Source organism: Cavia porcellus, unplaced genomic scaffold (assembly GCF_034190915.1).
Source record: "Cavia porcellus strain 051 isolate PalLab524CR breed Dunkin Hartley unplaced genomic scaffold, mCavPor4.1 scaffold_13, whole genome shotgun sequence".
Lineage (NCBI taxonomy): Eukaryota > Metazoa > Chordata > Mammalia > Rodentia > Caviidae > Cavia > Cavia porcellus.
Window position 1 is genome coordinate 59,104,539 of NW_026947496.1, and position 27,941 is coordinate 59,132,479.

Sequence of the window (27,941 nt, forward strand, 5' to 3'; positions counted from 1 at the left end):
CTGGGATTTTGGTTATTATATGTCTGAGTATAGATTTATTTTGGTTATGGCTAATTGGAGTTCTATATGCTTCACTTATATGTATATCAGCTTCTATTCCCATGTTTGGGAAATTTTTGGCTATTACTTCTATAAATAGTCTTTTAATATATTTTTGTTGTCACTTTTTCTGATTTACACCTTTCAATCTTATGTTGTTTTTCTTGGCATCACCTTTCAACTGTTGAATAGTTATTTTCTGATTCCTTGTTATTGTTAAAAGATCTTTCCTTTGGGGCTGGGGATTTAGTTCAGCGGCATTTGTGCCTATCTTGCAAGCACATGGTTGTGAGTTCAATCCCTGGTATCGATTAAAAAAAAAAAAAAAAAAAAAAAAAAAGATCTTTCCTTTGTGTTCACTACCTGCAATCTTGTCTTCGAGGTCTGAAAGTCTATCTTCACTTTCATTGAAGCAGTTTTGCCAGTTTTCAATGAAATTGTTTTTGATTCTCTGGATAGCTCTTTGAATTTGTTTCATTAATTTGTTTCTTTCTTATATTATTCATTCAAGGTTTCCATCTTTTTTGCAGTGTTCCTCAATTTTCTTAACTGTGTTTTCTTTAGATATATTCAGCATTTCTTTTATTACATTTATCATTTCTACTTTTACCTGAAAGATTATGTCTGATTTCATTGAGTTGTTTCTTTATTTCAATTGCTATCATTTCCGGTTTATGGCTTATATTTTCTTCTATGTCAGTGTCTTGTTTGTGATGCGCTGGAGGCTGATACTTCATTTTGCTCTTTTGTGTTTTCATTTTCTTATGTTTCCCTGGAGAAGCTGAATGCAAGCTCTCAGCTGCTTCCTGGATTATGGAAATCTGTCTGTACTGCAGTGAGTTTCCTCAGTTTAGTGAAGGTTGTTAATCAGGCCTTACCAGGTCCCTAGTGGCATTCAAAGGCTCCTCAAATGTGGGGAGTATGCAGGATGGACCTTCAGCAGGACTCTACCAGGTTCTAAGTAGTGTACCAAGGCTGAACATTTTAATGGAGTACATTATACAGGCCTTTAATTCATGCCACTGGTTCACCAAACCTCTACAGACGCTTAGGGCACTGTGTTGAGCCATACCAAGTTCCCAGAGAAGCACTGAGCTTGCAGCACTGGATGAGGTTTGCTGTACAGGCCTTCAGCTAGCACCACAATGCCCGGGCGATTTCCCAGCTACTCATGGTTACTGGGCAGGACCCACCCAGGCCCTGAGGGACCTACACGGAGGTCTATGGCTGATTGGGAACACTGGGAGGGTCCCTACCAGGTTCCAAGTGAGGTGCTGAGGTTGCACAGCTGTATGGGGCTTGCTGTGCATGCTTTCAGATTGTACCAATAATTGTGGACTCTTGATCACACTTTATAGATTCATCCTAAGTTTTATTGGAAAAATACTTTTAATATTAATTGATAGTCTGCTCAAATTTATTTAATTACGCTATCACAATGAATGATTAAAAATTATGAAGTAGAAAGAACAAATATTCCCTCCATTTCACTGTCAGAAAAGAGGAGGAGAGTTAAAAACCCTCAAATAGTAGCAGAGCTAAGTCTAAAATGCAGAGTAAATGCCTGACCTCAAAGGTCCTTTGATTTCAAAAGCTTGATTTCAGAAAATCAAAGATTGAGATCTTAGGTAGACAAGAAAAAAACAAAGTGAAACTTAAACATTTCTATGAATCTCAAATTTATTTCTTTTTTGCATGTATCACCCAGATTCTAACATGGGTGACACAGAGAATCAAGAGTATTAGACGTCAAAAGAAAAGATATGTATCCTATGTATTCCTGAACCCTTGTCTCCATCCCTGTTTGGTCATCATATACAATGCCATGTATTTCTTGCCTGATATGAACTTTGGAGGACATTCCTGGCCACTAGTCTCATCTCTGTTTTTAAAGTAATTGTTAACCCCTGGCAAGTCATAAACCTTGTTCAGCATCCACTCACCCTTAAAGGAGGGATGTAGAACCCACTTCACTGAGTGAATTTTGTACATTACCACTCTTTTGTGCCGACTTACAGGTATACAAATCTCTTAACACAGCACTCAGGAAACAACAGCTATCAGTGTTCATGGTAGGACCAGTGCTGACAGCAGTAGTGATAACAGTGGACAGAGGCAGTGACTAAAATATTGCCTTCATAACTCCAAAAACCAAATCAAACTGGTAAATTCACAATGTTTTGCTTTGATACTTGGTTTTTATACTCTTATCTCTTACAAGTATGAGTTAAAATAGTTAAGGGGCCCTATTTCATCTCAATTATATACATAAGTGAATAGCTGTGTTACTGTGATCTGCATTCATGAGTTTTCTGTTGCTGTAATAAAATACCTAAGGTAAACAACTTGAGGAAAATTTTATTTTGGTTCATGTTTTCAGAGTTTTTAGTCCATGGTTGCTTAGCCCCATCATGTTGGACTTGTGGTAACCTGTGGTGAAATATACCACAGAAAACAGTGTAAGGCAGAGTAAAGCTGCTCATCTCATGACAGCCAGGCATGAAGCAGAGACAGAGAGACCAAGAGAGAGAGAGAGACAGACAGGGAAGGAGGGGAGAAAGAGGGAGAAGGAGAAAAGAGGGGAGAGGGCCCTAATATACCCTATAAGGTCAGACCACTATTAATCTGTTTTCTCTAACAAGGCCTCAACTCCTAAAGTTTCTGCCAACTCCCAGTAACACCATCAGTTGACTAGAGCACATGGGAGACATTGAAGACCCAAACTGTAAGATGACCATGTTATGTCAAACCTAAATTTAAATAAACTAGTAATTACCCATGTTAGAAAATAACAGAAAGACTGTGAAGGGGCTGGGGATTTAGCTCAGCGGCATAAGTGCCTGCCTTGCAAGCAGGCAGTGTGAGTTCGATCCCCAGTACCAATAAAAAGGAAAAAGACAAAAAAAAAAAAAAAAAAAAAAAGACTGTGAAAATACAGGTAATCCTGAATTTACCTTGAATATTTTGGCTGTAGTGTCAATCTCTAATTTTTAAACCAGTTTCATAATACCAGTACTCTTGACTGACAATCATGTTTGGACCAAACGATTTGCTATGGGGGAGCATTTGTGCTCTGTAGAATGTTTAGCAGCATCCTCCGCCTCTACTACCATATGCCAATTGCACTTAGTAGTAACTACATGGACCCCTTCTTTCTCTCATCTTAGTACCTACTGCCTCAAAGGTGTTGTGAAAATTTATTGCATTTTGCAGAATCCTTGTTTACTCTTTGATTAGTTTCTGAAAGTCTACAAAAAAAAAAAAAAAAGAATTGTTTTGCCATCTGCAGCTCCTACTGGTTACAGAAAATTATTTTTTAACAACAAAAATGTGTATTAGGAAGGAGTTAGATAAAAAGAAGAAACCTTAAAAATTGTTGATATTTACCAAGTACTGCCTCTGGAAAAACTAGCCAGTAATTCTGGCTACTCTTCATTTATTTCTTAGAGTAGAAATTTTAAAGAAACTGAGACTAAGAGAGACTAAAATTTCAACATATACTTTAAGTAAATGGCCACTACAGATTGTTCTGGCTGACTAAATATCCTATACCTACTTTAGTATATCTAGTAGCATTTGGGAATTCTTGTCAAAAGTGAGGAAAGACTATGATAACTGTATCTGCATGTATAACTCATAGCTTAATCTATAGTTTGTCTTACTAAAATCGTGAATGATGTATCCTAGCACATCACGTATTCTTGACAGGATAGTCAGATTTTGTAGAAGCAACCCTTAACTCCTGGGCACAAAGGCAGGGCTCTTCCTACAGACCTGTTGTGTGGAAAGCTGTCTCTTTTTAAAAATGATGTAGAGGCAGCTGGCCTCTGGTCTGCTAGTCTATTAGTGTCTGGCTTGGCCATTTATCATCGGCAGCAGAAATCTGTGCTCAGTTTCACATAAGGCACATGTCTTCCTACTGGAAGGTCTTTCTCCGGGAGCGGATAGGTTCAGGCCAAGGTCTGTGCTCGAAAAATAGAGACAGCTCACTATTTATATCACATAGAACTGACTTGGTGCCACTGTCCATTTAACCTGCGTGTCTTCCTATTTGGAGATACTCTGTCCTTCCCGGCTTTTCTGCTAGCTTTAACATCTTTCTGGGAAACTTGAAGGAGATACCGGTTTTAGTGATCGCTTTATTTATTTCATCCTAGAAGAGTTAACATCCTTACTGTACTTCTAGGCATTGACTATGCGGAGTTAATCTCTTTATCCTTTGCTGCGGGATTGCATTAGTCTGGTGTTGCTTACTATTCTGCCTTATCTCAGCCTTCTTCATTTGGAAACATAGCCCTCATGCTAAACACCCCTGTGTTCCCTGATAATTTGCATAGATTTTAGTGTGAATGATTCAGTACCTCACGTTAAGCATGATGACATGTGCTCAATATTGTAATAAGTGTTTCATGTGAGTTAACTTAATCCTCAAAAAACTATAAAGGGCAATAAGTGCTATAATTTCCATTTTAGTTCATGTAAATTAGTTAAGAGCAGTTAAACAGCTGTACAATTTCACATAGATGTCATGTGATAGAACTGAGATTTTAACCCACATCTATCCATCTCACAGACCTTCATTCTCTTTATCAGTCCTCCTGTGAGTGTCTTTTTTGGATTATGTTTCATTCTGTGACCAGCAATACTATTTTCCTTCCCATCTTATTTTGCAGTTGATAAGATGAATAAAGGTGTAAATTCTCTAGTAAGATGCAAATTAGTTACAAATGATCTCTGATATTACATCTTTCTTGATATTTTCCTGTGGAAGGCCCCAGAATAGTGTACTTGACTGGAATATTGATCTCAGATATACCACTCCGCGCTCTCTCTCTCTGTCTCTCTCTCTCTCTCTCTCTCTCTCTCTCTCTCTCTCTCTCTCTCTCTCTCTCTCCAAAAATATTAGGTATCTCTAATGCTTTAACTTCTTTATTTGTAAAAAGATGTGATAGGGATTACGAGTTCTTCATTCCTTTGTAATTCCATCATTCTGAGATTTTTTGTTGCAGAAGCCATTTCTGGCTCATGAAGAGAACTTAAAGAATACACTAGAGAAAATACCAGTAATAGAAAATTCTGCATTTCCATCTACTTAACTTTGAACTCATTCAAAAATCTCCATAGTTTCCCTCTCTAGAGACTCCAAGCACTTACTTAATTTAATATAACCTTTATAAAATGGGTCTTCTCTACAAATTTCAGCTTGAGGCATTTCTGTACCCACACAATACATTCACTTTTACAGAAGCTTTATGTTTTTCCCTTAAGAATTTCTGTTCATTTAGCTACAGCCAGAGGTAGAGCTAACAGTTTGTATTTTGCTTTAGAGGCACTGGATTTACTAAATGTCTTTTAATTGGCACGGGACCTTGTAGAATGCCTTCTGAGAGGCAGTGGGAAGAGTTATTTCCTTAATTATAAAGGTGTAGGGAATACGATTTCATATTGCATCTTTCCATATACAGTAGAATGGACTAAACTCTATGCTTAAATTATTGGGTGGCATCTCATGAAACTTTCCAGGTACTCTATCATAAATATTCTTCGGTCATATTTTCTTTCATAAATGTTACCTTGCAGGTTGAACAATGGAAATAACAAGCACTGAATTCTTCTCTTTTTTTTTCTATTTAAAATAAAAAATTATAATTGTGATAGAAACCAGAATATATAATAATTGTGCAAACTCACAGCCAACCATTTGACAGTTGGTCCCATGTCTTTACAAGTACCTAAATCAGTAGCTTTCACATAGAAAGAACTTAATGTGTATTACTGAATTAAATTGTCAAGCACTATTCTAATGGCTAAAGTACTCAGGAAAACTAACACTGACTCAGTCTTACAAAGTTTTTATCTTTAGTATTGTTATTCTTACACACATACTCTTGTGGTTAATGCATTTTTTTTTTATTGGTACCAGGGATCGAACTCATGAGCGCCTGCTTGCAAGGCAGGTGCTTATGCCACTGAGCTAAATCCCCAGCCCTGGTTAATGCATTTCAAGAGACACTTCTAAGAGCATGTGAGAGGAAAAGCATATTTGTTCTGATGACATCAAAAGACACATTTAAGGAATTGGCCTTCTACTTAAAATCTGAAAAATAATTGAACACAGGGTGATCAACTGATTAAATGCATCAGAAAAAGGACAATAAAGACATACACAAAAATAAAAAGTAAACAATCATTTGTAGAGAAAATGCAGATTATCTTGGTTAAAGTCAAGGAATTACAGGTAACACTTGGAATAAGTGCAGATAAAGACATAGGGAGTGAAAGGACAAATTTTTACCGAACTCTTCAGGTCCTCTTATAAATTTTCATAAAACAGTTGGTTACTTTTCTCTCATCGCTGGGACAAAATACTCAACACCCAAAGTTTAAGAAATAAAGGTTTATTTAGCTCACAGTTTGTGGAGGTTTCAGTCCATAATCAGCTGGCTCCAAGGCACGGTGGCATGGCACAGGGGAAACACTTTAAGGTGGCAGAAGACAGCAAAGCAACAAGAGCAAAATGGGGGGAGAATAAGCCTCTTTTCCTCCCTTACATTGTAAGCAGGCTACCACCATCACCTCCCCACAAGGCAAGTGTAGCAATCACAGCATCTTGTGTCCCCCTTGCACAGGATGAGGATGTTTACAAAGTAAAGATCTTGCCTCTCTGCTAAGTCTCTTAGTTAAATTTCTAAACTTCTCAAGTTGACAAAATGCATCAGTCTATAACAAAGACCATTAAGGAATTTCTGTCTGGAAGATGGAGGTAGAGTACAAATAATCATGATATGATCAGGTTCATTTACTGAAAAGAGGACATTAGCTAAGCTTTGGTAAATGTATGTGAGAGTGGAAAAAAATCAGAGGTCAAAGACTAACATAGTATAGCTGACAAAAATATTAGTAGCTTGATAGAAAGATCTGGGTGCAGCAACTATTTAAATGACTTAAGACATAATTGAAGATTTCAAAGTTTGCTGTTGCATTTTATATAATAATGAGAGGAATTTTAAGTCTTATTTCAGCAATTGGTTAAATGGTTGTAGCATTTACTTAAATAAAAGACAGAACTAGTATTATTGTTTGCTCTGAATGTCCTCCCAAAATTTTGTGTGGTCATGGAAGTGGCTGAATCTAGAGTCTGTAATTGCTTCATTATCTAGTGCTGGGATTGATGGTGTGAGTGCTGCACCAGCCCTGGGGTGGATAAACGGCGTATAATATAAAGCAGTGAAAGCAGTATGTTCCTCCCTTTTTGTTCTGGTTGCTTCTTTATCTGCCACAGCTGCCATGAACAGTTGATTCTCAACCATGCCAGCCTGCCTTGGAACCAGTTAACTATGGACTGAAACCTCCACAAACTGTAAGCTAAATAAACCTTTCCTTCCATCATTTTGGGTGTTAGGTCTTTGGTCTTAGCAACGAGAGAAAAGTAATTTAAGACAACTGGTCCCAAGATAGATTGTGAATTATTTTCTATATTGATTTGAGGCATCCTAGAATTTACTGATCTTGTAGAAACATTGAGTAGAAAAACTGATTATGTGCTGAATATGGTAGCACATATCAATAACCTCCATGTTCCAGGAGATTGAGGCACTGAGGCAGAGGCATCATAATTTTGAGTCCAGTACAAAAAAATTATTTAGCAAGACCTTGTCTACAAATAAAAACATATGAAAGACTGGGGGTTGTATCTCAATGTTAATGCATTGTTTTCAAACCCCTATACCATCAAATAAATAAGTAAATAAGTAAATAAATATAGACATAAGGAAAATGACTTCCTGTGGTGTGAAAGGATGAGTTGGAGCCATGATAACTTTTGAATAATGCCCTAGATAGGCATAAAATTAGAGTAGAATTTGATCAGAAAACAAACACAAGAAAGTTTGATCCAAGTTTAAGACCATCCCAGGCAATTCAGTGACTTAGCAAGACCCTGTCTCAAAATAAAATGCGCCTGTGTTTAAAGCGTCCCTTTTAAGGTGAGGTGGAGAAAGAGCCATCAACAGAGTTGCCTGTCTTTCTGTGATGGCTGCTCTTCTCTTCTTGTCTTGTACAAAAAGAATCTTGTTATGGTTATTTATTGTGAGCCTCTGACGAATTTCAGGAAAGAGCAAGACTTTGAGTGCAAAATATCCTTCCATTACTCACCCCGAAGCTGTCTGTGTTGAAAGCATATAAGTGTCTAAACTTTGGGTTTTATCTACGACCAACTACACCACAGTTCTCCATCTCGAGTATGCTAGCTTACCCTCGATGTCCATAATCATTCATCTCTGGATATTTGAATGTTTCTGTGATATCATCTTTTTTATTGATTTAAGAAAAATTATAAAATTGTAATTTATGTAGTTATTCATATTTTTCTAGAATAAGCATAACATTTTCTCCATTTTTTCAGTTCCATTAACTATAGGTTCCTGAACCTTACACATAAGTTCAGCAAAAAAATTAAAAAAAAGAAAAGGAAAGGAAAGGAAAAAGAAAGATACTGAAATATATGAAAGAGAGGGAGAACCAGATAGTGATAGCACATAAGGCTGAAACATTAAGAACTGGTAAATTTAAGTGAAGAAAGATGGATCCTCCTAATACTTATCCTCAAGTTTCTACATTGACACAGTTAGTGCCTACTTAATACCTTAAGTGCAATGAAGATATAATCTGCCGCATAAAAATACTGTTTTTTAGTAGCTCCAACCACAATCAGTAGATAGGTTTCCTTTATTTTTTTTTCCTTTCTTATAATCACACTATGATAGTATTCCTGCTAACTCTATTTTGAAAATCCAGGTTTGCTAAATATTTTATGTGTTTATTTCTTAACAACGTTTCAAGTAGAATAGCTTTTAAATAAATTCACATTCAGGGTGTCTTGTCTCTTAGTAATATTTCAAATAGAATAGAAATGCTAAGTAAACTCATCACATTGAACATATCAACTAATCACAAAAATATTAAATTTGAAAATAGAAAAAGTTAAGCTTTTGTGCAAATTCACTTATTTCACAAATATTTATGGATATTTTATAATGTTTTCTTGATTATATTAGAGACACAGGAGAGAATATTGTCTCTGCTGACTAGTAGGTTTTTTTTTAATTTCTACACATTTATATTTCTTAACCTTGTTCTCAGTCTTTATGAAGAATGGATTATAATACCTACCTCAGTTTTGAGAATTACTCTCACTAGTATATGCTTAAGTACTTTGGAAGCACAAATTATCCAAGTGTATTATTAGCCTTTAGTTCTAGCTGTTTATTTTTTTCTCCACTTGTTAGAATTTTCTTTGTGACTTTTTCTTCTGTATTTCCTTTATGTCCTGCCCTTTGTTTCTTATTTTATTTTACTACTACTGCTTATAGTATTATAACCATTTACATGTTCGTGCTAATCAAAACTGTGAATTTCAGCAAAAGCAACACTCCCTGCCTTATCTGTGACCTTTTTCCCTTTGATCCTGGCATCTGAAAGCTTTTTATACATTCTAATTCTCTTCCATTTTAATAGTTCTGTGAAGCAGTACTATTTTCTTTGACTGATAAGATCATTGAAGGTGACCTGATTTTCTCCAGAGATGCACAATGAATACAGCATGCTCCTGCATACACTCAACCACGTTCCACAAAAGCGGGGGCTGGGGAATTTTAGGGTTTCTCTTCAGTATGTAGTGGTTATATTGGAAGAAACTGACTTCTCAGATATTGTAGATGCTCCAAAACAATACAAATTGCTTTATTTATCACTCCAAAATCTTATCTTTTATTATTTCATTTTCTTTTATATAAAGTAGAACAAAAATTTTTGCGACATGAAATAAAATGTGTTCTTTTAGTTTTGTATCGTCAGTGAGCTTTGATAACAGAAACTACTCAATTTGTGGATGCATCTTTGTGAGACACAAAATTCTGTATACTTGTATAAAATCATGTATCTGTTTGTTCCAGGTATCACATTTAAGTAATTTAGTTTTCAAGGGGACCCACTTCTATATAGATATACATTTTACACAAAGTCTACTCTGTCTGTAACTGCTGTGTGCCATGCTGACTCACTGGTTAAACAGCTCGGCTATTCATGGGTGTGGAAAGTTGTTATTTGAGAGCATTTTATTCTGCTTAGCGGGGCTTATTCTTTATAAGGAATCTAAACAATAGTAACATTTGCAAAAGGCTACTGAATTGAATATCCAATGTTTTTCACACATTTGCAACTTTTCATATACTCCAACTGTGAAACATCTCTGCTCACCCATCACCTCCACCAAGCTAATTATACTAACACCTACCCCCTCATAATCTTCACAGAACATCTCATTTTTTAAATGACTGTGTTTCTTTTAAAATAAGCCTTCTAATTTTCAAATCATTGTATTTCCTCTTTAGAAATGCATGATTTCAAGGCATTTTTATATTCACTCATTCTTCTATGTCCTTAAATATTCGTATTTACTCACCTAAGCATCTTGTTTAGCAATGATAGGAGAAGCCACCCATGATTTTATGTCAGCATTACAGAGAGACAAATAAAATTACTTTGTCATTTCTATGCATGAACTTTAGTACTTATACCTCACATGAGAGTGGGAGTCTGCTTAGCGACCTTCCTTCTTCAGGTTTCAAGGAAGTACTGTACTTAACACCTTAGTTCTGTAGAGCTCTAGAGAAGTGGATCATGGAGGTTCAGGATCAAGTACTATTTGAAGCTATTATAGAATTCCAGTGACTCTGTAGTTCATCACTTTTGTTGATTCTTTTCTAATTCAAAACAGTGCTATTATTTTAAGCAAGGATGGCAAAAATATTGTCTTAGTTAATCCGAAATCTGTCTTAGAACAAAGAAACATTCACTCAGATGCTACTGCCATTTTTCTAGTTTTTTGTTTGCTTTCAAATTTAGAAATGTAACTCATATAAAGTGTGCATGGAATTTATACCATATATCACATATTTCATATGGGTAAAAGAACAGGAAATTGATGAGACATGCCTGAATGCTGTGGTATAAAATTATTCAGTCCCAGCTATAAAAATGTAATCCAATTGAAATGTTTATCATGCATCTGTGAATATTTTTTCTTTCATGCATAATGGTGTTGCATGGACAATTTAATTTCTTGCTTGTAAAAGTAATCCTGTTGAGATTCATAATATACCTTTCCAGTAACACAAGACCATCCCTGTAGGACTTTAAGTTGAATGCATGAAATAGATTGCTTAAAACAATTATTTCATTTTAATTTTATTGTATTATCCTCTTAACTTGCTGAAAAGCATCGGTATGATTTTCACGCCCATGCCCTCCCTATCCCAACCTTCACATAAGACCCCTAAAGTTGTGATTCTGCAAAGGGCCAGCATGTACTGTACTGTCAAAACAGAGAATAGTATACACAACACAATGTTGCCAACAACATATTGAAATTTATACTTTGGGAGGATCAGAATTCACTCTAACATTAAGACTATCATCAGAAAAATAAGATTATGGTAAAATAAAAATCTGAATAGAAAACCAGATTTACCTGTGAGTCTGAAAATATAATGTGCCAGCTTACTCTATTAAAAGTTTGTTTCATTTATTTTGAGATATATGGCTTAATATCTGATTTTGACCAGCTATTGATTTTCATTGTATGATAAATATAAAAGCAAAATTTAAATTAAAAATTTAGATTGATCAGAAGCCAGAATTGCCAAACATCTTGGTCCAAGGCTTTTTTTTTTTTCTCTTCAAAATTGGTAGAATACCAAACTGTTTCACAAAGACCAGTAGCCTACTGATTGTGCAAAATAAAACTGGATTTAGTATTTTTTTAATCCTTGATATGATATTTAATTTATATACGTTTTGGACACATTCCCCTGTTTTCATAAAAATGTTTCTTATGTTTTATAAAGAGTCTTCTTTGGATTCAAAGCCCTAATTCTCTTTCTGGAAACATTCCAAGAGAACTGTTGTATGAATCACTATATCAATTTTCTCTGGCTGCATATCAGTATTTTCTCAAAGGAAGTAGCTTAAAACAAAACACATTCACTATATCACAGAGTCTCTGGGTCATTAGTCCGTGCACAGCTCCACAGGGTCCTTACCTTCACGATCTCATCTTAAAGCTGCCATCAATGTGTCAGCTATGAGAGAATTTAAGAATTTGTTTCAGTCACGTGTGGGTGTTGGTATAATTTAATTCCTCAAGTATGGTTGGACTGAGAGTCTCGATTACTGCCTGATTTCTAACTGGAAGTGGCTTCCTAGCCCTGGCCCATGTGGTCTTTTCCTACACAGATGTTTGATTTCTTAAAATATACAAGGTGATTAGGCTATAGAGACAATCTTCTTACGAGGTATAAAGTGTAACCTTCTATATCAAATCATGACAAAGTGAAATCCTACAACACTTGGTATGTCTCCTCAATTGGCAACTTTATCCCCAAAAGGACAAATTTGAGAGGTAAGATTTAAGAGCCTTCCTGAATGGATCAATGCTATTATCACAGGAATGGGTTTTCTTTTGTAAAAGTGGGATCCTTATAAATGGATGAGTTCAACTTCCTGTCTCACCTTGTGTTTAATTATGGCCCTTCTGACTTCTACCACGGGATTGTACTTGAATAAAGCCCTCTCCAAATTTCAGTGCTTTGGTCTTTCACTGAAAATCATGCAGGTTGTGGTGCTGTATTATAGTAGGCCATGGTGGACTCAGACCTACTACAGTTTCTTTGCTTTGTTCTATTAGAAGCAAATCAGAAGGGCTACTCACACTGAAGAACAAGGGATTGGACAACGAGAGAAATACCAGGGACCTTAGAGGCCATGATAAAATCTTCTCCATCAAACTTTTGTTGTTGTATAATTGGCAAGTTTGTTACTTTTTTTCAAGTGAAAGCTGTAAGACTGTAATGGAATGGACAATATCTGTCCTTAAATATAGGTCTGAACCAGAAATTATAGTGAAGCTAGTGCTTGTTCAGTTGGATGGGAGAATTTCATTATCATTTGTCTTGCTGGTGTCATTTTTTAAAATTTTTTCATGGAGAAAATGTGACTTAAGATTAGTATGTGTCTCCTTTCACCTTGTTTGGAAATTCATCTATTAAGTCAGATATTTGTTTTTATAACAATTTAATATTTGAAGGACTGAGGTGAATTTGGAATAAACTTTTGAACAAACCAAAGTCCTTGCACACTACCATAATCTATTGATTATACTGAAATACAGTGCCTCATCATATAGATGTCTGAAAATAAGTAATTTATTTCAATAATCCTTGAAAATGAGTCACATAACTTACTGCTGAGTGAATGAAATTTATATGCTTAGACATTAAACATATATGTGAATGGAAAAATATTTTGAAATAATGTATAATTTGCTAGAACATTTTTACTATTTTTCTTTGTTAGATGTTCAAATTAGCTAGTTATATGGTGACATAAAATTTACACTAATGAATAAGAATGATATGTTTACAGCATTAGGAACAACTAGTGTTTGTTCTAACATTGCACTGATATTCATTTGCTTTGAATACTAAAAGGAGTAAAATGTAAGACGTAGTAAAATGTTTCATATATATATATATATATATATATACTTATGTATTATCATTTCATTAGGAGCAGTTGGCAAAAAATCATTCATAAAATTTGAAGAATATCATTCTTTATAAAATCTTAACTTGCAAGGCATTTCATATAGTTCAAAAGCTAATAGAAAAGTTCCTATAGGTCACAAGTACTAAATTATTATTATTTTAAACAATAGTATCTTACTAGTTAGTGCAGGCTGGCCTTGAATTCACAATGCAGCCCAGGCTAGCCTTGAACTTGCAGCAATCCTCCTGCTTCAGCCTCTTTAGCACTGGAATTACAAGTGTGCAACAACAATCCTGGTTCCCAAATTTTTCTCTTTAAAATTACTGGATTTCAGAAGGTTCTGCATGACTTTGTTTTGTTTTGTTTTATATTTATTTCCAATTGCTTTTACCCATATAGATTCCTATTTCTTCTATAATAGTAATAATAATTTTTGAAAAGAATTCTTATATGAAAATAAAAAGAAGAAAAAAGTACAAAGACCTGGTTTAGTGTCATGTAAAGATTTGATTGCACAAACAGTCTAAGAAGGCATTAGGAGCCTCCAGGGGCTCCTCCACACTTAACAGTTATATTACAGCAAAACCTTGAAAATATTAACAACTTAGTCCATGTCTGTTATTGTGAAAGGCCAACTGAAGTGCTCATCTGTGCAACACTGGCATACAGTCAGCTTCTGCAAATAGAATTCATGACACAAACAAGGTAGTACATGGAAACCACTTACAAGAGACACTGTAAATGTTATCTGTTGGAAAAATATAAAAGAGCATATTGTTAGAGAACACTGATTGAGCACTACCTCGCTCAAAATCCTTGTTCTGTCCTTCTGTAAACTTGCATAAATTAACTTTTGTGTTTTACTTTTCTCACTGTAAGTTAATGATAATCTGTGTATATATAGTTATACAAATGAATAAAATTGTGTTTCCTACATATTAATAATTAATTTTTCAATTTTTTATTTCTAAAGACAGACACAATTTTACCAATAAATTTTGGTCTTTGTTATTTTCTTTCATTTAACAAGCATTAATAAATGTACCTACTAAATTCAAGCAACTGGACCAAACAATATGAGAAATACAGACAAGTGCTTTGCTGATATAAGTGTTAGTTGTTTAGTACAGGAGATAACATATTTGCATGAACAACTAAGGCATGCTGGAGACCAGTTTAGACTACACAGTGAGTTCAAGCCTGAATTCTATAATGAGAACCTGTCTAAAAAAAAAGAAAAAGAATAAAGGCAGTGAAGAAAATGACATTGCATTTTCAGAGGAAGAACAAGTTAATTCTATATTTACAGACGAAGTACTGAACAGTACCTAGGTGTTTGTCAGTATCAGCCACAGAGATGGCTGATGCTACTAGAGGGTCACCCATCATTTGAAAAGAAGCTTGGGGATGCATGTTGAAATTTGAAAATAGCTTCAGACATAGCTTACATAGCTCAAACATTCGTGTCAGCTCAAACCCCATTTCACATCTGATTTCACTCACTGCCACCACTCTCCCAAAATTATGTAGGAGAGAAAAATGACCTGTTTCACTTTGGCTATTTTGAAAAACTTTCACAAGCAAAGATGATCTTTGCCTTAGAGGAACACAAGTATTGAGTCTTACCAATTGATCCAAAAAAATCAAATCCAAATGCAAGTCATTTCCCTCTGCTCCACAGTTATGCTGCCTTCTTTCTTTCTTAAACATGTCTTGTGAGTTAGATCTCTTTCATCTTTCATATGCAGTGGAAAAGCAAAATCGTCACCCAATTACTCTTAATTTAACCAGACTGGAAAAGCCAACCAGAAAGTTTTTGTGTCAAGTTCTGTGCTTGGCCTTGCTGGCTAGAGACCATTCCATAGAAAACCTCTTTCAGAAAAGTTAAACACCTGCAACATTCACTTGCTTTTCTTAAGTCACTTGCTTCTTTTATGGTTTTTAAAGAAGATTTTCTCTAACAGGTTAGGTAAACTGCTTTTGACAATATGGTTTCTTCCCCTCACCCATACTCACATGCAGACATAAAAGAAATGACATTTTCTATACAGGTCTAGTTCATGATGTTTAGGATGAAGAGGGAAATGGAGAATGAAACCAATTAGAGGAAATGGGAGGGTCAGAGGAGAGGCTACTGTGTTCCTGCAAGTGCCAGCAATGTGAAAATTTTTACTTCTTTCATTCACATAGAATGACTTGCAAAAAGCTTTCGTTGCTGTTTACAATTTATGGGCTTCCTACTGATAAATTCCAATAGTCTGTGTTCCCCTTAGAGTGGGAAACCTTTATCTGGGAGCTAAGCAGGCTCAAAAAACTTCCTGATGTGCAATAAACACTTTTTGCCATAGCCCATGCCAGTTCTGTTCATATTTGTAAATTTTTTCTCTTTCCTATCCCAGCACCCCCTGCCTTACATTCCTTTGAGCTGTGGAAGCCAAAGAAGATAAAATAATTAAGTTGCTGAATACTGTACAAAAATCATTTTCATAGATACTACTTTTTATTTGATCTTTTTGTAGAAAACATATTGTGGTTAGACATCATTAAAGGTTCATGGTGTCAGACTACAAAGGTTTGTTTTCGCATTATCCAGAGTCCTCATTTTATTTTCAAAAATAAATTCAGAACTTTCCCTCCTGTAATGCACAAGTTGTATGAATTTTACTTTGGGTTCTGCTATTTTTCTTCAGGACAACAGCAGGGAGTCAAGGATGGTCTCAAGATTAACAGCAGGGATTCAGCATTTTCCCTACTCATAATTGGCTAGATAATTTATGGAATCTAGGGGAAAGTGCAAATGTAGGGATCCTTCTGAATAAATTATTGTGAGGACTCCTAAGCATGTTGTGTAGCTGAACAGGTTAGATGTGCATGAGGATAGCCCTGCCCCAAACACCTTAGTCTCTGGGCACATGGATAGCAAATATGCAACTCTTGTTTTGGAACAAAAATCTGTGTAGCTGTTCAGACAGTCTGACTCTGATCTCATCGCCTTCCTATGTTTTCAGTCCTTAGTTCCTGTCCTGCGAGACAGTGCTATTTTTATTAGACACCTATCCTAGCCTTCCTTCTTGTACAAATGCTCATTTATCTCCAACTCTCCCCACCACACCCCACCTCACTCTCATACAAAATCTTTGATTATCACCAATTACTCAAAGTAAAGGGTAAAGTAATTGAAAATGTCAGTTATCTCAATGGTACAAAAATTAAATCCTCATGAACTTAACAGCTGGGTTGTAATCTCATAACTGGAAGGACATGTCTGCATTTCTCCATCTACAATGTCTATTCTTATCTCTAGAGCAGGCAGAAACGCTTCCTGATAAACCCTTCCCTCAAAATATATTTTTATGTCACAAATACAAAAGATTCATATATTATGGCTTAAAGAATTAGTAATAATTTTAACATGTTTGAATTTGCAAAAAATTGATAATTCAATAGTATTTTAATCGCATTAGAATAAAGTTAAAAGGTCACTAGTTACACAGAATTAACCTCTTCCTTGTATATTTCATTTTTATGTTCACTGATGACTGGGTTTTGATTTTAAAAAATTGCAGATTTTAAAAAATCCTTCCTATTTCAACAAACTCAACACTTAAAAAGTGAAAAATAACAATTTAATATAAAAAAAATGCTGTCAATGACCAAGATAAGTACTAGCCCAAAACACACAGAAAATTCTCAATTTAAATATAAAAGAACATTCAGTGGTGTTGTGGAGATCAGCAGGCATCCACCCAAGCCTTCGCTAAGTAATATGACACCAAACTGTTACCACCGCTTTTCTACTAGAAATCTTCCAATTCATTTTCCTATATTGACTCAATTCCCACGTGTTAATGGCCTGTTATTTTTTTTTTGCACATGCGTGAGTACTTATTTCTCTAAACTTAGTTATTTCATCTAATTGCTGTTATAGGTTGGCAGGAACCTCACCTTGGACTCACACTTGTCCACATTTCATATGAGGCTGAAAAAAGCATCAGCTGAAAAAAAAAAAAATAATTGAGATTCAGAATGGTTTGATTGTCTTCTATCCAAGTTTATCTATAATACATACATTGGCCAGAAGTTAGTATACACTCCCGATTGCAGAACAGGTATATCACAGAAGTGCATATATTTTAATATCAAAATAAACAAAATATTTGAATTATAATCTCCTATGAACAACCTATACCCTCACATTATATTTCCTCTCAGGAGATTGTTCATGTATAAAGGTATACTTCATGCATAACTGTTTTGCATAAAGGTATGTATAGACATAACTTACAAGTTCTTTAAAGTCAGTGCATCTCCAATCATTTTCTTAATCTTTGGGATGGTTACCATATTTGACTGTATCTTCTAGGCACACGTATTTGTTCAAGGAATAGATATATAAAATCACTCAAATAATTATTTTGAAGAGCTGGGAAATTCAAATTTCAAATTAGACTGGTAATATATCGCCTCCTTCATGATAACTCTAATTCATTAATATATTTAGTACTAATTGCCATGAGAAATTTTGGGGATTACATTTGAACTCCACAGAAAAGAACTGAGTGATTCAAAAATAATGTTGACTTAGGCCAAGTAAAAGAATGCTACTAACTCAGTGCTACTGTGCTACCCTCCAGGTTTCCTCCCTCCCTTATTTTACAAGCAAATGTCATAGTCACACAGTGCGAATTAGCTTTCTAGTCACTGGAACAAAATACATCACACCCACAACTTACGAAAAAGTTTAGTCTGGATGACAGTTTTGAAGAATGCAGTCCATTGCTAGCTGACTCCAAATCAGAAACTGCATGAAGAAAGTGTATGGTAGAAGGACAGTACTCATCTCATAGCACCTTGAAGAATTCTTTGTCACAACTCTAATAAAAACACACACACACACACACACACACACACACAAAAAAAAAAAAAAAAAAAAAAAAAAAAAAAACTAAGATGTAAGAAAAAAGAGGATGGCCTAGGAAATACTCCTCAGAGAGCACACTTGAGGGAGGAATGACATGCACTAACTATAAAATATGCTCTTAACCAGCCATCATTCACCTGTGACCAGTTCTGTTTGATGTTTGACTGCCTACCAAGGGAGTCCTTTCTCTTGCCTTGTCTCTCAGTCTGTTGGATAAGTATTACCACTGCAATTCGTTGCCCAGCTGGTAGGTGCTTGTTATAGATATAGTGAAAAGTCTCCACTCATCTCTTTTGTTTTTGTTTCTTTTCTTTCCTTTAGTATGTTTTAATATATGTTACTTCCACTTCATTATTTTTAGTAACTCAGAGCATGACTATTGACATGTACATTCATTGTGAGAAAGTTATCACTTGTGATATAAGAAATACACATAATGAATGTCTGCTCCTAGTTCTAAATGCTTAAGTTTTCCTTAATAATAAGGCTACTACTATTATCTTTTACTTTAATCTTTGTCTTTTGTTTGCTTGTTTCTTTGGTTTCTATGAGGCTAGCACCATTTATTAAGAAAAATCAGAATAATTTTGATTCAGATGCCTGACATAGAGCTTCTAAATTCCTTGGAATTGTCTGGGTCATAAGTTTTGTTTTGTTTTGTTTTGTTTTGTTTTGTTCTGTTTTAATGAATTTACTTTTGGTGATCTCATAGAAAGTTTCAGGATGGTGAATGATCATTAGGAAAACTAAGCTATGATTAAAAGCTGATAAATTTCATCCTCATTCTATCTACTTTGGAGACTGAAGACGTGCTGCATATTGAGTTAATAATAAATCACACCTGTATGGTGAACTTTCTATTAAAATCCATCTGTGATGTTCAGAAAGATTCTGAGTTGTGAATGCATCATAGATCTGGGAGACTGGTACACTGAAGCTCCACAGGAAAAGCTCTTTTACTTTGGGCCCTTCTGGATGTCACCCTATGTGAACCTTCATCTATCTGTTAATCGAATCCTTTATCATAAACCAGTAAGTGTAACTTAAGTGTACTTGATTTCTATGAGCCATTATAGAGAATGGGAAGAGGCTTGTGGAAACCTCTGGTTTGTAAGCCAGTTGAATGAAACTATTAACACTCTGAGTACCCCATTCTTGTAACTGGCAACTGAAGTGGGTATCAGTCTTATTGCAGAGTTCTTAAAATGTATGATTTATATTTATGCAGATCCAGAATTCAATTAAACTGATAATTAGAAGATTGCTTTGTATGACAAACTCACATACTTGGATTTAAAAATTTATTAGTAGAGAACGTTTTATAGAATATCATGAGTTTTGAAAAACTGTCATTTAGGAGTTATATCCTGCTCACAACAACTGGCAATCAGTGCATGACTTTGATTTCTATAGTATTGGAATGCTTCACAGTAATACTGAGTCAGGATCTAAAATAAGTCTTCTGCCTACCGTGCCTTGTGCCTTTTTGATTCTTTTAGAGCGTTCTCTTGTTGCTTTGTTAGAAGTCTTTTAATTTTCAGGTTGCGGAGCTAATATAAAATCTATTTGTGGAATAGCACCTAAAATATTTACATGATCAGAAGTGCTTCCTTCTTTTTTCAGGAGTACCACCAATTCTTACTTTCCTGAACTATCTATACTTTTCCAAGGAATTACGCTTTTAATTTCTCAACGTCTGTGTTACTTTCTAGTGACCATTTTAGATTTTCTTTACTTAGGGCTGGGGATTTAGCTCAGCAGTATAAGTACCTGCCTGGTAAGCACAAGGCCATGAGTTTGATCCCCGGTACCAAAAAACCCAAAAAACGGAAAACAACACACACACACACACACACACACACACACACACACACACACAGAATTTCTTCACTTAATATGTACGTCTATTGTGGAAGACTACTACCAATCTTCAAAATATTATATTTTTTCCAGGAAAGTTTTTCTGTCTGATGTTCTGACTTTAGGAACTAGTGTCTACACATTCACCCATTTGCAACTTAGAGTCAAATGTGCCTCAACTGACGTATAAATATAATGGGTGTGGCATTTACTGAGCTATGTTGCCAGTCTACAAGTTGAGAACTGCCTTCATAGCAGATTTGAATAGATATTTTGTAAATCCAAATTATTTGTATATATTCATAAATCCACACATGCCACTGGATCTCATCTGTGCATCTCTTAAAATTATATCAGTGACAATCTCATATATATATATATATATATATATATACTTACATGTCATATATACATACATGATATATATGATCATATATATATATATATATATATATACACTCACATGTATATGTACTGTCACCCTCTACTTGTTGATAGGAATATGTCCTAAGAAACGACCAATTAATTATATGACCATTATTGAATGTACTTACACAAACCCAGATGGTTGGTTATAAGTCAGTCATTCAGTGTAGTCTCATTGCTATCAAAAGATGCAGTAAACATGGAAATAGACATTCTGGAGATGGTGACCCGCATGAAGAAAAGGTATAAAAAACAGTCAAGTTATAGATACATACCAGTGCCTCAAAACTAATGTAGTGTTTATATATTGGAGATATACCAATAGTTGTTGTTTAAAAAGAGACAGTAAGTACAAGATATTTGAGGCTGTTGATGGTGTAACTTGGCAAAGGTTGTTTTTAAAAAAATAGAAATGCACCCTAACTTAAGGATAAAAAGTATATTATAGTTAATACATAAACCGTTAACATAGTCATTAATATTAGGTACTGTGTATAACTGTACGTGGTATACTTTCATATGACTCTTAGCACCATAGATTTTTCACATCAGCATCAAATAAATGAGGAAATATTTCATCGACTAGATTATTAAGGAAACTCCAGTGTCACTAGGTGAAAGAAATTTTTCAGCTCCATTAATGTCTCATGGGACATCTGTTCAATAGCTAGTACATCCTTAACTGAAGAATTGTAGGTGGCATGTGACTTTCTTTGTGTACTTTCAAGGTTTTCTAGAGAAACAGAACCAAGGGAATGATTATATATTTATGAAAAGGAGTTTAATAGATTGACTCTCAGGATAAGAGCCTGGATAGACCCACATAGCTGTCTCCCTGCTGGAAAGTCCCAGACTCTAGTAGATCCTTAGTTCAAACTAAGTCTCAGATAAAGAGGGACCAACTGTAGCACCAAAGCAGTTCTGGGGGGGGGGGGTCTGTGGAGATTACCTGGTGTGAGTCTGGGTTAAAAGGCTAAAAACTTGATTCTGATGTTCACAGCTGATTTTAGCAGCAAAAGACACCTATTCAAGCAGAACAAAGCTGGCAGGGATTAGCTGGCTTCCTTCGGTCTCTGTTTTTGTTTCATCTGGTCCCTTATCCTATGAGACAATGCTGCTCACATTCAGAGTCATCTTGCCCACCCAGTTCACCAGACTACATGCCAGTCCCTCTCAAACCACCTCATAGACACATCTGGACAAAGTCAGAAATGGGCTTTATGAATTTCTCAAGCATCTTTTAATTGTTTTGTTTCTATCACAAGTTTACCCCTTGTGACCTAAATATATGTCTTTCAGCCATACCCCATTTCCAAATATATTGACAATAACAAGGCAATAATCCTGCCTAGCATGACTGTGTTGGTCAGCTTTCTATCTCTGTGACTAAACAGCTGAAAATATCAATTTAGAGAAAGATTTATCCCAATATGCATTTAAAACTTTCTATCCACCTTTAGGCAGCATACAGTCATCCTGTTTTCAGTGTATTCATTATTGCTTACTCAGTCTACTTTACTATGCGACTAATGAATCCCCACTGTGTGCACTATTCAATCAAGAATGCACACGAGTCCAACTACATAAATATATAATATTTAAATCATCAAAATTACTTAGTAAAGGGGATGGGGATGTATCTCAGGAGCACAGGTGCCGGTTTGGCAAGCACCAGGTCATAAGTTTGATTCCTGGTACTGTACTTCAAATATTACTTGATAAACAGCTATTTCTTCACCATCTTTTGCAGCTTTGTGTATCATATGTGTATTAATTTACCTAAAGTTGCTGAATTAGCTTAATGGGATACATTGCCACCTTCTGGCTGTAGTGAATTATTAAAATCCTGCAAGTAAATGAGTTTACCAAATTGTCCAGAGGCTGAGACAATCAGGTCTTGTTGTGCTATTACTGTAACTAGCTTTTACATATTTAAATTTAGAAGAGCTAGTGTGGCACAGCTTGTCATTAAATGACCATCTTCCACACAGCAATCTAAGACAGCCAATATTGATATCATGGAAGTAATGTCTCTTAGTGGTAGTGAATATAAACTTTGATATCAAAAGTAAAAATTTCAATGCTCACCTCTCTCAATAACTACCTAAATTACCTTAAATAACTGAGTTAGAATGTATTAACTTTCACTGTTCAAAAATGATAAAAAATGGAATAATAGCATTGTCTTCTTCTTTGGTTGTATAACCAATAGAAATGCTAATACAACACATGGAATATTGCAAGCTATCAGTGCATGTCTTGAATTTTATTTTTACTGATTACCATATTTGCAAGATCAACTTCCTGAGTCTCCATTTTCTCATGAATCTTATGGTTCACTTTACAGATATGTGGTATTTCAATGTAGTTTCAAAATATAAATTTTAATACTCTAATGATAGTGCAATAATTGTTCAACTCTATATATCAAGCAATTCAATCTGAAAACATTAAATTTACACTATTAATGTCTTCAAATTGAACTCATTAGGAAAAGCCAAAGCATAACTAATCAATAAAATTCAATGATCCCAGTTAAATTCATTGAAGTTTGATAAATATATACACCTTAACATCACCATCCATAAGGAGGCATAAAGCATTTATATCCATCCAAGAAATGCATCATGCCTTTTATATAGTAAAAAAATATAATGCTTCAAAAATGTGTGTGTCAATCTCAGGTAAATTGTATGCTAATTTCTGTATCATGCCTAATTACTTCATACCATCATAATGACCACTGCCCTTAAAAGTTCTGATCACCCCTTTATATCTTCAAATCCTAGTAATTTATCCCTTAATGCTTTTGACTCAATTTAATATCAGTGCTTATTTCCCTTCTGGGTATTTTCCCCCAAAATTTAAAACATTATGCCACAGTTATGTATATACACTTATATTTATAGCAACACAATTTGTAATATCTAATTCTTGGAAACAACCCACATGCCCATCAATTGCTAATTGTATAAAAAGATGTGATATTTTTATACAATGGAATATCAGTCAGCTGTAAAGAAGAATAATTTTGAGGATTTTATAGGTAAATTAAGGCAACATGAGGCCATACTCATGAGTGAAATAAATCAAACTCACATTTGTAAATATGGTATTGTCTGCCTAGCATATAAAAAAAATGAAAGAATAATAAGATCCAAAATGTACAATAGATATTGTGATAATGAAAAGGAAAGAAAATGCTCAAAAGCAAAGAACAACTGGGATAAAGGAAAGGAGGAAAGGAAAAAGGAAAATAAGCATATATCTATATCTGTATCTATGTCTATGTCTATGTCTATGTCTATGTCTATGTCTATGTCTATGTCTATGTCTCTGTCTTTGTCTCTGTATCTATCTCTATCTCTATTTCCATCTCTATCTATAGTGTGTATACAAGATAGATAACTATTCTACCCATTTCTGTTAGTTCATTAAAAAGAACAATTTGTGCTTTCATTGTTTGTTTGATTTTTTTAATCCTAAATCTTGTAACCTGAGCAACTACTTCTAAGAAAAAATATGCAAATGTGATAACTGATATTAATTTCCTACTATTTTTTGAAACTATCATTTTTATATTTTTTCTGCTTTGCTGTTTCAAATTAAAAAGAAGAAAAAAGATCAATGGAACTCTTGATAAGTATTTTTCCTCAGACTGTTTAAACATAGTGGTCATTTTTTGTAAGATGACTTACAACATTACTGATTTTAGAAAGGAGATAAGGAAGAATCTCCTAGAACAGTGTCAGTGCTCCAGCACAGCATCCTGTTGGTGAAGTCATGACATTTTGAAATCAGATTATTGGTTCTATGGAGGTTGAAACTAGATCTTTCTTATCAAACTCAGAGGTGATCAGTTGTTTGTGCATTAATAGCCACTAAGCAAGTTTGGAAGATGTCTATATGTAATAAAAATAATATATTTATCTTTGTTAATTAATGTAGTGCATCAATAATATATTATGGTAATATTTATTTTCTCTTTATTTACTAGAGTAATTGTGCCCATTATCTAGAGCACTGTATTTGAATCTTTGTCAACTATTATCACATCTCTTTACAAAGGAACCATTTTATATCATTGCCATGAAATTTTAATATCAAATATATGCTGTATGTTTGTATGTGCTTTATACATAAAATTTAATTTTTTCACTGGCCTCTGAACTTCTAGAACAAGCTTTCATCTTGTCAATATTAAACCTTCTGGAAAATGTATTTTCTGTTGCCTGGCAGCATGATAATTGTATAATTTGGACAAGTGCAAATTAATGAATACATCTATCACTTTAGTGATTAGAATATCAATGTTCACACCTTGATTTTTGCCTTGTGTTGTCATCTGTTAAGTATGTTGATAAAAGGGTCTTGTTTTATAGGTTCACTGTGAGTATGAAACAGTGCATCCAATGCAGTAGAAAATGAAGGAGTTCCCATAACCACCTTCTCTTTCATCACTCATTAGTTTGGGAGATCAGCAAGATCACCTTGTATTTACTAAAAGACTAAGAAAGCTTAGCAAAGCCATGCCAGTCACCATTACACTTTGTAACAATTAAAGGATACAGATGCACAACAGCCAATGCTCAAAAGGTTGAGTCAGTGGAAGTCTCTCTTGTGGAGAATCATGTTGTCCTCTCCTTGTGGAGTTAAAGGGGCAGTGCAGGAAAGAAAGTTTGTGGGGAAGCTCACATTCAGATTTCTCATCACTGAGACACAACACTGAATACCTACAGCTTACAGGTAGAGCATTGAGCTATCTTGTGGTTTCAGTCCATAATTTACTGTCTCCAAGTCAGAAACACCATAGTAAAAGGATGTAGTTGAGCAGATCATGTTAACTAGGAAGCAGAACAAGGAAGAAGACAGAAAGAAATTGACAAGGGGCCATATATAGTACCAGTGCCACGTATCTGTGCCCCACACAGACATATCCAGGAGGGTGTATTAGTAATCTGAGAGACATTTCATTTTTTTAACCAAATATCAAATTCATGACCTTGCACCTGCCAGGCAGGAACTTTTGCCACTGAGCTAAACCCCTTGCCCTTACTTTATATTATTTTATTTCAGCATTTCTTAAATAGACGAAGTTAACAGATAAGGATTCATGCTCACAATTCATCACTTATCAGCTTCATAACTGAGACACCTCTTCTTAAACCATACTTAATCTCATAATAAAGACAATAGTACATTCATGATTCCACCTAACAAAATAAAACCTTCCTAAAGACTAAAACATAATAATCCTTCAACAATCTATAGTTCAAGACCAAGCCTCTTCTGAGACTCAAAGCAAACTCTTATTCCTGAACCTCTGTAAACAACAACAACGATAACAAAAACCAAGTCATATAATCCTAAAATGCAATGACATAGGGTAAATGTTCTCATTCTAAAGGGATGTATAGTAAGATGGAAAAGAACTGGACCAAAACAGAACCACAACCCAGCAGAGCAAGCAAAGCACCAACTCTTCCCATCATACTTTCTGGGCCAAAATGTAAATTTTCCAAAATTTTGCTCTATCATTTGCCACCAATTCTCACTATAAGTCAGGCAAAAGGCAGGCAACAGTAACTATGACACAGGCAATATATTGGACGTGTGTGTGTGTGTGTGGCAGATTATTTAGCTCACCATTCTTAATTTCAATCACCTTCAAAGACTTAGGCCATAGGCAAACTGGAGAGAAATTTTTGGCCATATTTCAACAGAGTCCTTGTTCCCAACTGAAATATCCTGTGTTGTGCCTGCCTTTTACTGTCCAGATTCCTATTGCATTCTGGTCTAAGTGTTGACTACAGTCACCTGACAGGTGCTTAGAGGATTTCAAGACTTCTCTATCCTGAATCTCTAAACCTTTCTAAAGTTTTCTCACTTACCAATTCCAAAAACTTCTACACCGCATAGTGAAGTAGGGTAACAGCAACAGTCTCATCTCTGTGATGTGAATGATTAGTATTTGTCACCTTTCACAGTCCTGTGACACCATACACGCACTACTTTAAGTGGTAGTTTATGGTTTAATTTGCTCATGGTTTAAATCATGATCGCTGGCTCCAACCAGAAACATCATGATGGAAGGGCATGGCAAAATGACTCTTCTCAACTCAGGGCAGTGGGAACCAGAGCAGGATTGGAGTAACAGAGAATAATGGATGAAGGGCCATATATACTCAAGATCTTGCCTTGATGACCCACCTGGAAGCACCCACAAGTATGCTTTCCTAATCTGCTATGTATTGCTTATTGCAATGAAGTTAACCTATCAGCATTCACAGTCATACTGACCTTACTTTTGATGTCTACAGTTTTGTTGGGATTCAGTCAAACAGACCTGGTTGTCTCCAACTATGGCTGACCCTAGTCGTCAGCCTCTTCAGAGATCAAATTGATAGTGTGAGGCCCAGGCCTCCACTTAACTGCACACACTATAAGTCAAAACCTCCACCATTAGTCACCCTGTTGACACAGCATATGTGGACTACTCCAAAACCCTCAGGTAAATATGGGATCATTCCAGGAACCTAGCAATTACTTCAAAGACAAAGTGGCAAGTATCTTTTTGACCAAGGTTAATGTTTTATAGAACAAGTACTTAACAAATCCTTACCCATGAAATGAACAATAAACATGCTTGTTATTGATTCATAATATTCAATAATGAATGAGTTCACAGAAGAATTTCTCTTGTCAGAAGAATATTGTAAAAGCACTGTGAAATTCTTCTTTTCTTTTCTTTTTTGTTTTTTTCTGGGTATATACAGATTCCTCTATGCTCTTTTTTTTTTAAGACTTTATTAGTCATTCATTATAATAAAGTATAAACAAGCAAAACTCATAGCTTTTGGCCTGACTTTACCCTGTTCTCCTTTCTGAGTTTATCCCTTGAATGAATGTGGGTGCCTATGGACCTTTTCGGGTATATATTTATGGTTAGCCCCTGGGGCTATTTGGACAGATGGATGATCTCATTCATTATGCATTGGCTCTTACCATTCTCACCTTTAGAGTAATCGTTCCACTGTTTTTATGAATTCATCTCCATTATTTTCTATATTCTATACATATCTTATACTAG

The 27,941-nt window shown here is 35.0% G+C and overlaps 1 protein-coding gene and 1 pseudogene across 1 annotated transcript in view; one reads left to right on the forward strand and one right to left on the reverse strand.

Annotated features, from left to right (window-relative positions):
• Cntn6 (contactin 6) overlaps positions 1 to 27,941 on the forward strand; it is a 312,209-nt gene that overhangs the window by 83,502 nt on the left and 200,766 nt on the right. The window lies entirely within an intron of this gene.
• The window catches only part of LOC100732309 (adiponectin receptor protein 1-like), a 54,043-nt pseudogene that overhangs the window by 1,690 nt on the left and 24,412 nt on the right, over positions 1 to 27,941 (reverse strand).